The sequence below is a fragment of the Coptis chinensis genome, chromosome 5, assembly GCF_015680905.1.
Source record: "Coptis chinensis isolate HL-2020 chromosome 5, ASM1568090v1, whole genome shotgun sequence".
NCBI lineage: Eukaryota > Viridiplantae > Streptophyta > Magnoliopsida > Ranunculales > Ranunculaceae > Coptis > Coptis chinensis.
In genome coordinates, this window is record NC_141460.1 from 67,760,394 (window position 1) to 67,772,048 (window position 11,655).

The following is an 11,655-nucleotide window of genomic DNA, read 5'->3' on the forward strand; positions in this document are numbered from 1 at the left end:
AAAATAAATTAAAAATAAAAAACATCAAATTAATAACATTATAAGTAAATAAATTACAAATAAAATAAATAAATAAAACTTACTCATCTAATCTGTTCCTCATCCTTAGAACCGACTGATGAGTTTCACTATTCGCGTAAACATTATATTCACCACGGTGTATACAACACCTCTTCTACTTGATTTTTTTAATGAGATATTCAAAAAAACCAAAAACAGTCATGCACTCATAACTATATCGAGCATGCGATTTGGCAGACCATTTGTCTTTTGGAGAACAAAAAAAAATTACGAAATTTACAAGAACAATCTCTACAAAACATTAGAAAAAATAAGAGAAATTAGTAATCATAACAAATATAAACATGTAAACATAAAACAAAAATAACTCAACTTACACTTCCATTTTGAAAAAATTGCAAGAAAACCTGGAAAAAAAAATAGTACATTCAATATATCATGTATCAACATAAACACATACATTTAGTTTAGGATTCATGAAAATGTTTTATGATGTTCATACATAAATATTCTGACACACACACAGCATACCTTCAAATATAATCTAATGGGCTTTTCATGGGTTTTTTAGAAAAATAAACAATGAGATCCAAACAATTTAAAAAGTTCAACAAATTAATGGACTATATACACTATTCGTTTTTACTATAAACTACTGTGCAAATTTATGAACACTTTATTAACTGGATACGCTGTTCGTTATTACTAGAAACTCACATTTTTTCTTCATGCTTTACAACTTCAATTTGATACACCTAACTAGAAAACTACACATGCGTTGATAAATAATAGTTAAATTAATAATAAAAAAATCATTCTAATTCGTTGATTCTTCTTCAATCACAACTTAACTTTTTGAACTAAAAATTCTTAATGGCTTTCATAAAATACATACATATTTAGAAAATTTATTCAACCATATTAATAAATAATAGTTCAATTAATAATAATAAAATCATTCTAATTCGTTGATTCTTATTCCATCACAACTTAACGTTTTGAACTAAAAATTCGTAATGACTTTCATAAAATACATACATATTTAGAAAATTTATTCAACCATATATTCATCTATCAAGGTAGCAGGTCCGACCATAGGTGGGGATTAATGGCTAGTGTGTATATATATATATAAGGTAGTATCGAAAAAAAAACAAAACAAAACAAAAACAAAAACAAAAACAAAAAAAAACAAAAAAAAAAAAAAAAAAAAAAAAAAAAACACAAAAAAAAAAAAAAAAAAAACTCACACCTGGACAGCAAATTAAAAATTGGACGACTCAAATGGGCTAAACTCTTAAACGAAGCCAACTCCAACACAAATGTGAGTATTTATTGGGACGACCGACGACCCCACCTTCTTCGTTTTACTTTTATTTTCTCTCTCTCTAGTCCAAACAACAAACACCCAATTTGTTTTATTTTCTCTCTCTCTAGTCCAAACAACAAACACCCAATTCTGGAAAGTGTATTAGATCGGTGACTAAAGTTACCAGTTTATAGGATTAAGTTTGGGTTTGTTTTGGAGTTTTCTTTCTGTTCTACGTCGCAATCATGGATAAAAATAATTGATTTTTAGAGGAAATTGGGATTCTCGAAGAACTAAGGCACATCAAAAGTTCTCTGGCGACAACCATGTTATCCTTCACACTTAAACAACAACTAAAAGCATGAGCTACCAATTAAATCTAAGGTAAATAATTTGACATCGTGCCCTTGACCGGAATCATTCAATCAAAATTAAAACTCAAATTATTAAGTTGGGTATTATTGAAACCTACATTAATGTCGAGATTGAAACCAATTTCAACAAAGAAACTACTATGTAATCTTTAATCTGGCTAGAGGGAGGAAAAGAGGAGTAATTAATGAAATATATTGTATTTTTTATTATGAGTTTACACTGTTGAAAGAAAAATTAAAATTGCGAGAGAAAATACAATAATTCTACATTGACACAGTTGACCGACACAATGACGTGTCACTGCAACATCAATGTTGCAATATGAAAAACCACTACTACAATATCAATGTTGCACTATGAAAATCAATGGAATAGATGGTTTGCTATGAAGAAAAAATGATAATGACAAAATAAGAATGGAAAGAGAAGAAGTGTTTTGAGTGAGAGAAAAAAAAATTTTGCTCTTATTTTCACCTCTGCAACATTGATGTTGCAACATATCACGTCACTGTGTCATTTTTGTCATGTTAGTGTAGTATTACTCGAGAAAATGGAAAGGAAAAGAAAGAAGGAGGGGTCCCCAAACAAACGTATGACGTTTGCCAATTTGAGTCATCTAGGCCAGCTCTTTGCTTGCCAGGTGTGAGTGTGTTTAGTTGTTGGATCTCAGCTATTGTGTGGTTATGGACTTGAGTGAATTTATGTGTCAAACATATATGTCCCTTGATCCCGACTCTTTGGTATAAATCTTGTGTTTATAAATTACTAATTTTCTACTTTTTCACTTGTTAATCAACTAAAAGCATTTTGAGGAGCGATATCAAAAAAACACCAAATTTTTTAACCAAACCAAATACCAAACAAAACTTACACCAACCAACTTCAGAAGCGATATCAAAAAGTTGACATCAAATGTCGCCCATATAGTCCACGCTGCTTTTGCAAAACCACGCCATAGACACTCACCACAGAAGCCCAAGCCCACGCGGTTTTCTAGAAACTGTGCAGTGTGTCGCACAACCCGTGCTATCATCTTTAAACCGCACACTGCTTTCGCAAAACCGCGTCATTGAAGCCCACACTCAAGCCCAAGCCCATGCGATGTTAAAAACACCGCGAAGTTTTTCCAAAACCACGCGAGAGATTTGATACAGCACCAAAGCAAACACCAATTTTAACCGATTTGGTGTTTGCTTTGGTGTTTTTATCAAAAGGTGTCTTTCCTGAATATGAAAAAACGCCAAATTATTGAAAATTTGGTGTTTGATGCTAGGATATTGTCTCTCCTAAAGATGTTTTAATATATATTTACTGCAAGTGCCGACTAGCAAAGTCGATAAAATCTTTGGGTGATGATACCAGGAGGTCCAATGCGACCACCAAACGAACCCCTCGCCAAAGATCAAAGAGTTACTGATCTCATTTAAAACAGACTTGCCAATAAATATTTGCTAACATCTGTTCCATATACTAGTCTAATGCACGTATTATTAAAGTTGGTGTGATGGTGACGACTCACTCAGACTAAATTACATATTTATTCCTAATCCAAAATTTATTGCCATCTTTTTTCTTTTGGAGTTTAAAATTTTAAAAGAACAAAACTGTCAAACAAAAAGGATGAAAAAGTGAGATGTGATTGTGACAACTGCTCATTTATATTTCTACCCCTATACTAAATTTTTGGTGTTTGAATTTAAAATTTTTACAGGGACAAAAACGTCACAAAAAATGGACGGACACCATTAGAGAAAAGCCAATGGGCTGCTATATGGGCTGATATAGCACAAAAAAACCAAAATGTCATTCGAATGGGACTGTTAGAAGGCTCCTAAATTTGGCTGATGTGATAAACTCAACCAAATTTGTGGCCTTGTCTAGCAGCTGCCATAATAAGTTTCGAGAGACGGATGACATAATTTCTGTCGTCTTTGTGACATAAGTTTCAATTGTGTCGTCCGTCCAAAAAAAATCAACTTAAGTTATAAACTAATGGACGGACGGCAGAAACTGTGTCGTCTGTATCCATTTAACACTTCAAACACACAAAAGAGCGATTGGAATTAAATTCAAATTTTGGTATGCCATATTTGGCCGGGCAAAGTAAAAACCCTTAAAATCCTATGTGGCAAGGGTTTAACGGCCCTCCATTGGACTTGCTCTTACAACTCCACAGTTTGCTCGGGCAAGCAGCTTTATACATCTATCTATATCTTAATATTAAAGCTCCCACAAGGGTATTTTTTGTGTTCTATTAAAATTCCACGTCATCTCCTATTAAAACATAAATTTCTCTCCTATTTGAAAAGCGAAAATCCTTTTTTACAATGGGAATTCCTCTCCTATTATAACGGGAATTATTCTCCTATTAAAACAAATTCTAACGCTTCTAATTAAAGCGGGAATCCTTCTCCTATTAAAATAGAATATTTTTCTCAATTGAAAAAATAGGTTTTTAAAACTTAATTAAAAATAATTTGTTATAAAATTAAAACGGATTAGCGACTAAAACAATGGTCCCATTTTTCTAAAAAAAATCTAAATGTTTTCAAAAATGCTTGTGCGTATGTACGGGCCTACAAGCTAGTAGTCTAGATATATTACATCATAATATCAAATTTTACAATATCCAAAAACACATATATAAGGGGGTTGAGTATATACAGAAAGCCTAAGTGCCCACTTTGCAAGATCATTGGCAAGCCCATTTCGTCTCCCCGTACTAAAAGACAGTAGATTTGTTTTTTAACTTTTTTTCCCCTTAATTTGGGCTTTAGACCTTTGAGATGAAATTATTAGTGTGTGGAGTCTCTCGGACTACATGCAAAATTGGTTTAAGTTCAATGTTCATAAGTAAAACCCATAATTGATTAAACGAAAGCCTTTTATAATGGTACGAACTGCCACCACATTATAGAATTACTAGTGTGTTGAACGTATTGTTGCTGATACGAACGTTCGCAACTCACCGACCTTTCAACTAGAAATGTATCCAAGTTATCAAATCCTTAATACATAATATTGTTGAGTTCAACCTAAACTCAACCTAAACTCGAATTGATTGTCGTCATAAGAAATACATAAATTTATCTATAATTCTATATATCATGAACTCTAATCATTGCAAATAATGGCAAAAACATAACTGTTAATGACATATCAAAACAAGATTAATAGTTTGACTGCTATATTGTTAGTAGAGGCGGATAGTATTACTGTATGTGCCCGCCCATAGCCCATAGGTTGCTCATCCCTTCTGTTTGAGGCATGCAAGTATCTCTCTTGTAATCAAAGTGCTATGAGCGCATTGACTAGCAATTTAATAGATTTTATTCTGATCGAAAAAATAATGCCATAGCAAGCCTAATTATCATATGACTGAAACTTATCTTGCAAGATTTCCCTAGCTGAAAGTCACTAGAAAAGTACAATTCTTTGTATTGTTAGTGTCTTCTACTGAAATAATTATGTAGCTAAGAAGTAACTAGAAAGTACAAAACTAGATTTGGTTTTAGACTGACAAGAACAAAACCCTGTTCAAAGCTTCATGCAATATAATCTAGAGCTCAATTTTGAAAGACTTGCATACTATCTGTGGTGTCCAAATACCGTACATATCGATATTCGCCATTATTTCACTAATTTCTGATGTAATATCGATATGATGACTAATATATTCATGATAAATTTCAAGTACAAATGAAAGAGACAAAGGGGGACACATGAAAAAAAAACTATTGGATGGACATATGTGGAGCAACTATAAAAGAAGTGAACACAAAATAGAGAAGGACCAGATTCATTTGAGCGAACACTTTTATTTTCTATTTGTCTCGCATGTAAAGAGAGAGGGAGAGTGAACAGTGTAACCACCATTAATAGAATAAAGAAGAAATTTAGTTTATTAGATTTTCTCCTTGCATCTTACATTGGCGCCGTCTGTGCATCGAAGATAAGAAAACTTTGTTTTTCTTCTTTTCGATTTTGAATCTACGTTCTGATGAAGGAGAGTTTGATTGGTTAATGAAGTGTTTCTTACTTTCCATCATTAAAGCTTCATGAGAGTGATGATGCATTATTATGGAAAAGATGGGTATCCAAACTAAAGTCAGATAAGTTTTCTTAAACTTTTTAAATTTGGTTTCTTGAAAACCATCTTAAATTGTTTTCTCTAAGTTCATTTTATGCTATATAAATTGATAATGGGTTACTTGGTCATGATGTGGTGATGGTAAATCTTGTTTGGGAAGATGGTCGGTTGAGATAATTATTGGGTTTCGCTGTATTTGAAGAAATGAGATAGAGATAAAAAATTTGTGAAGTTGGTGAAAGCTGATACTGACAAATCATTTAGGGACTGATATAACTCGTTTACATGGGGTAACATGTGTTTTTAATTTGGAGTGGATACTAGGAATTTCATAACCGATACTGAGGATACCCAACAAAAAGGTTGATACCCGATACCCAACAAAAAATCCGATACCCAACTTCGAAGACAATATTGAACCAATACTTAGGGGCGTCATGCGTTTTAACAGACAAGTGAGACAACAGACCAAAGTTCGATTCCCATACTGATACCCCAGCAGCCAAGTTCGAGACCCATACCAAACTTCAATTTCGAAACCAATACTGGTACTTCAATTCCATACCCACAAATTCGACACCGAGACCAGTATCAAAGTCGATACTCGATACTATACCAGTATCAAAGTCGATGCTCGAGACCAGAAATAAAGTTCGATACTGGGGGCAACTTGCCATGGTCGATACCGATACTAGGGACGACTTTCGATTACCAAGTTTGATACCAACTTAACAAACCAAAGTTCGACATCAAAGACTCCACCAATACGATACCAATTTTGGATCCGAACTTTAACTTCCGATATCGGGTTGAGAATAAGGAAGTAGAGGCAAATTTGGTGAATATAAACTGATTTGGCGTGATTGAAGAGTGATGCGAACTCAAAATTTTTTTGTTTATAATAGTGTTGATGATAAACCTTAGTTATATAAATGTTGGGGTTTACTGATAAAGCTTGAGATGATGGGTTCTGGAGCTTGGTTAAATTGATGAGATTCTCTCCTTTTTTGTTGTTTGTTCGATTAGTCATTAATCAGGGGTAATAACCAAGTGTTTAATATAGAATTGGAAAAATATAGAAATGGGAATAATTTATGGAGTACTCTAATTTATGAGCTTTTGGAGAAGAAGAGAGATACTCATGCGAAAGAAGGAAATTCGATACCGATACTGGTCTAAATATTTCGATACTTGGATATTTCGATACTGGGTATCGAAATTGCGCACTTGGAGATATATCATTTCAAGGTCGGGATATAAGAGGCTGACAGTGGATTGGCTGAATTAGAGATAATCACTTGGCGTTGATATGTCGATATCCGATATGAACAAACCATTTGGAGCCGATGGCAGATAAATATTTGGAGCTGATATAAAAAAAATCACTTGGGGACAAAAATTATATTTATGATATTTCATTAATGTTTTAAGGTGAAGAAAATACCGATATGAAATTATCGTTTGGGGGCTACTTTTTAATGACAATATGGATGGATCAATTGAAGATTGGATGAAGAGCTCAAAATTTTCTTTTATTCAAAATTTTCATTTATCAAATTCTATTTTGAACTCAAAAATTTTAATTGTCAAAATCCTATTTTGGATTCAAAAACTCCTTATATCAAAATTCTAATTCAAATTTTAAGTTGTAGAGAATCCTTGTGAATGCTCTACACATCGTCTCCGATGTCAAAGAGCAATGTATGGCCAAAGGCAAAATCCTAGCTAAAGTTCAAAAAAAAAAAAAAAAAAGTTGTGGAGAATCCTTGTGAGTGCTCTACGCATCGTCTCCGATGTCAAAGAGCGATGTATGGCCAAAGGCAAAATCCTATCTCAAAAAAAAATAAATAAATAAATAAATATTATTTACAAGAAAATGTCATCTCGAATTTCCAAAAATTACTTATAAAAATTTCCATCTCAGAGGAACAGTGTTTGGGTGAACAGTATCGGATAAAATGATATATCGGATGAATAGTATATATGAAGAGTGCGGATGCACACTATCGATAAAAGGATATATCAGATGAATAGTGTATATGAAGAATGCGGATGTACACTATCGGATAAAAGGATATATTGAATGAATAGTGTATATGAAAAATGCGGATGTACAGTATCGGATGAATAGTGTATCGGATGAACAGTAAAAAAAAACTTTATATTGTTTCTCGAAATCTTCAAATTTTCACTTATAAAATTTGAAAATTTCGAGATGGGGCGATGTGGTGGCCAAATATCGTACATACCGATATTCGCCATTATTTCACTAATTTCTGATGCAATATCGGCATGATGACCGATATATTCATAATAAATTTCAGGTACAAATGAAATAGACAAGGGGGGACACATGAAAAAAAGCTATTGGATGGACATATGTGGAGCAACTATAAAAGAAGTGAAGACAAAATAGAGAAGGACCAGATTCATTTGAGCAAACACTTTCATTTTCTATTTGCCTTGCATGTAAGAGAGAGGGAGAGTGAACAGTGTAACCACCATTAATAGAATAAAGAAGAAACTTAATTGATTAGATTCTCTTTTTGCATCTTACACTACCAATCTTCTAAAAAACGCTAGGCGGTAGTTGGGCGGTGGGAGAGCGCCTAGGCCATTTAGGCAATATCTAGATGGGCTAGGCGCTAGGCGGTTTTTTTTCAAATATATTTTATAATATATATAGTAATACACACCTATACTACAAGAAATGAAGAAAATCATTTACCATAACTCAAAAAATAAACACAAACAAAGATATTTATTACAAAAATGCATAATAATTGAAGAAAATCGACTTCATATAAAAACATAATCTTTCTTATAGTGGCATATAATTTACATTGAACTTTATTCTTTTAAACTCATTCAAATCTTAAGCCTACATGGGTCTTTAATTTTTCAATATTTAATCATTTAAAAAAAAAAAAAAAAAAACTAGACCACTTAGAGGCCGCCTAGCCCGCCTAATCAGTCCACCGATTTTTTAAACAACTTGGGCCTAGGCGAGTCGGTTGGGCACACCGCCTAGTGCCTAGAGACCGTCTAGGCGGTCGCCTAGACTAATTTTTAGAACAGTGCTTACTACTTTATTTTTCAAGAAATGGGCATTACCCCTGGTTTAGATCCAGGTTCATGTAACCCCCTCCCCTTCAATTAGCCCCGTACCATAAAACTTCCTTATTTCTGATGCCTCATGACATAAGCTCCCTATTTTTGAGATTATAAAAAAATCACGGTCTCTTTCTTATCTCTCAATCTCTTTCTATTTCTCTTTTACCATTTGGAGAAAAAAGACCCATTTTCATTCCTTAGTTTCTCTCCTTCAATCAATTTTGATTTCCTTCGTTTCTCCTTCAATCAAATTTAGTTTTGACAGGTTTAATGGGTAAGTAGATTGAGTGGAATTTGTTTGATGAAATGTTTGTAGGAAATAAGTGGATGTTTACTTGATGTGAAAAGGTTAGTGAAGTCGGAGATCTTGGGAGAGAACGATCACTTTAATCTATTTAGAAGTGATGGGTAAAGATAAACCAAAGCAAATGCAGTGACAAAATTGGAGTTGAATTTGTCCGATGCCTTGATAGAATATATGTAAATCTATATTTACATAGTAACTTGACATATATAAATACAAATTCACATATGCAAATACAAATTTACATATAAAAATAACAATTCACACAATATACAAATTTATTTTATCATAGAATTTCTAATATATAAATTTATTTTTGCATAGAAATTCTAATATGAAAATTTATTTTTGCATACAAATTTTACTGCGTAAATTTCCTTTTGCATAATATTCTAAAATGAAAAATTGTTTTTGCATTAAAAATGCAAGCTATGCATTTTTTTCGAAGAGACGACTCTTGCCCAATGTTTTTTTATTTGCAAAATTATTGTTTTCCCAAAAAAATCGAAGATTTTCCAATGGGTTATGGTTTAGATATGTTTTTTAAATAACCAAACTTGTTGTTTTGATTTTGTTAGTGATTTATGACAAAGAAATTGATATTTCACATCTTAATAGCGAGATGTTTCTACACTAATTCAAAACTGAGGAATTTCTAGATCGGAAATAGAGAATAGAAGAAGGTGGACTGGTGGAGATGACAGGGGTATTCAGGTCATTATTAGTTTTATTTTCTTATTTCTGAAAATAAGGAGGTTTTGTGGGTTAATTTGCAAGCGAGGGTTTTTTAAGTAACTGAATCAAGCCGAGGGAGATTTATCCCAAAACCTACTTTATTTTTTTTTCACTAAAAGAATTCTGGGCTATAAGTCTGGTCTCGCCCTCTCTTAGATCCACCCCTGGTGATCATTGTAGTCGGCAAATATCGTATATTAACGATATTGCCCATTATTTCAATCATTGTCTAATACAATATCGGCAAGAGTGCCGAGATATTCATATAAGTTGTAGGTAAAAGAGAAGGGAAGGGGATGGACACATGGCACAAAACTATTGGATGAAGCACATGTGGAAACAATTATAAAAGAGGGAAATGTGCTGGAGAAGAGGGAGTTCAATTCATTCCACAACAATCATCAGACACAACACTTTTATGAGAGAGAATCAAAGCTTTTCATTTTATTATTGGTAACAAAGAGAGAGAAATAGTGAAATATTGTAAACAACCATTAATGAATAAGAAAAGCTTAGAGCATCTCTAGGTGGTAGCATCACCTCCCAAATTCTTCAAATTTGTTTCCAAAACTCAGAATTTTGCGGAAATCCAACTCTAGGTAGAAGCAAATTCGGTCGCATGGCGGCTGGTTCTCACTCTCTCTTAGGGTTTTGAATTGAAACCTAAACCCCATAAATCAAACTGGTGTTACAGAGATATCTTCAATTCTCTGGTCTGTGGGTTTGGTTAGTATGAGTTCGGGGGTCTGGTGAGAAGTGTTTCGGGATCTCCCTCAGATCCCTTGCCACCTAGAAGTGATTTAGCCCCCCTGATTGGTCTCTGCTCCTTCTCTTGGCGGTTTGATTGGTATAACTCTAGTAGACCGATGCTCAGGCGGCGAGAAAAAGTGATTGTCTCCGAATTCAAACAAGACAAGGCCGACTGGTTGTGTAGTGTGGTCTACTCTTGGTTACTATGGAGGTTTGACTGTGTTGTGGTTTGGATTGGGTGTGTGAGCTTGGGATGGCAGAGATGTGTTGGATAAAGCTCAGAACTTGACTCAAAGATGCGGCTGGTTGGAACTCTGGAGGTGACTGGTGGTAGGAGATGACCTATACAACCTCTCTGGACGGGTTTGTTTTGAATTGGGATCGAGAGTTGGATTCTTGGCTGCTGAAGTTGGATTCTAGGGGTCGGGGATCCGGATGTCGAAGTGGGGCAAAGAACATTTCATGGAGGGACTGGTTGGTTGATTGGTGGCGCTGGGAAAGAGATGCTGCCAAAGTTGGTGGTAGTTATTGCTGGCGGGTAGAGAAAAAGGTGGTGGGTTGTCGATCCAGATCCACCTCTCAGGCGGGTTGGTTTGGTTGGGCACGGGTTGGTTGGATTCTGGCCCGATTAGTTGGGCCGGTTTATTAGCCTAGAGCGTAGACTTGAGATGGGCTAAGGGGTTTTTCATCAGCTTTTGGTCTCCTATGTTTGAACCTAGTTTGAGCCCTGCCTAATGGGGTTTCAACGTAGTTAGTACCAGCATGGTTGCTTAATTGCACCAAGATGTTGAATTGTCCACGGTTCACTTGCAAATCCTCGTGATTATAAATGAGGATGGGAGTGGTACTATGAATGTAAGGATATATTATATTAATATAGGTGGGGGGTCTGCCTAACCCTAGCTTAATCTTAAAAAAAAAAAAAAAAAAAAAAAATCGGTCGCATCACCTGTCTAG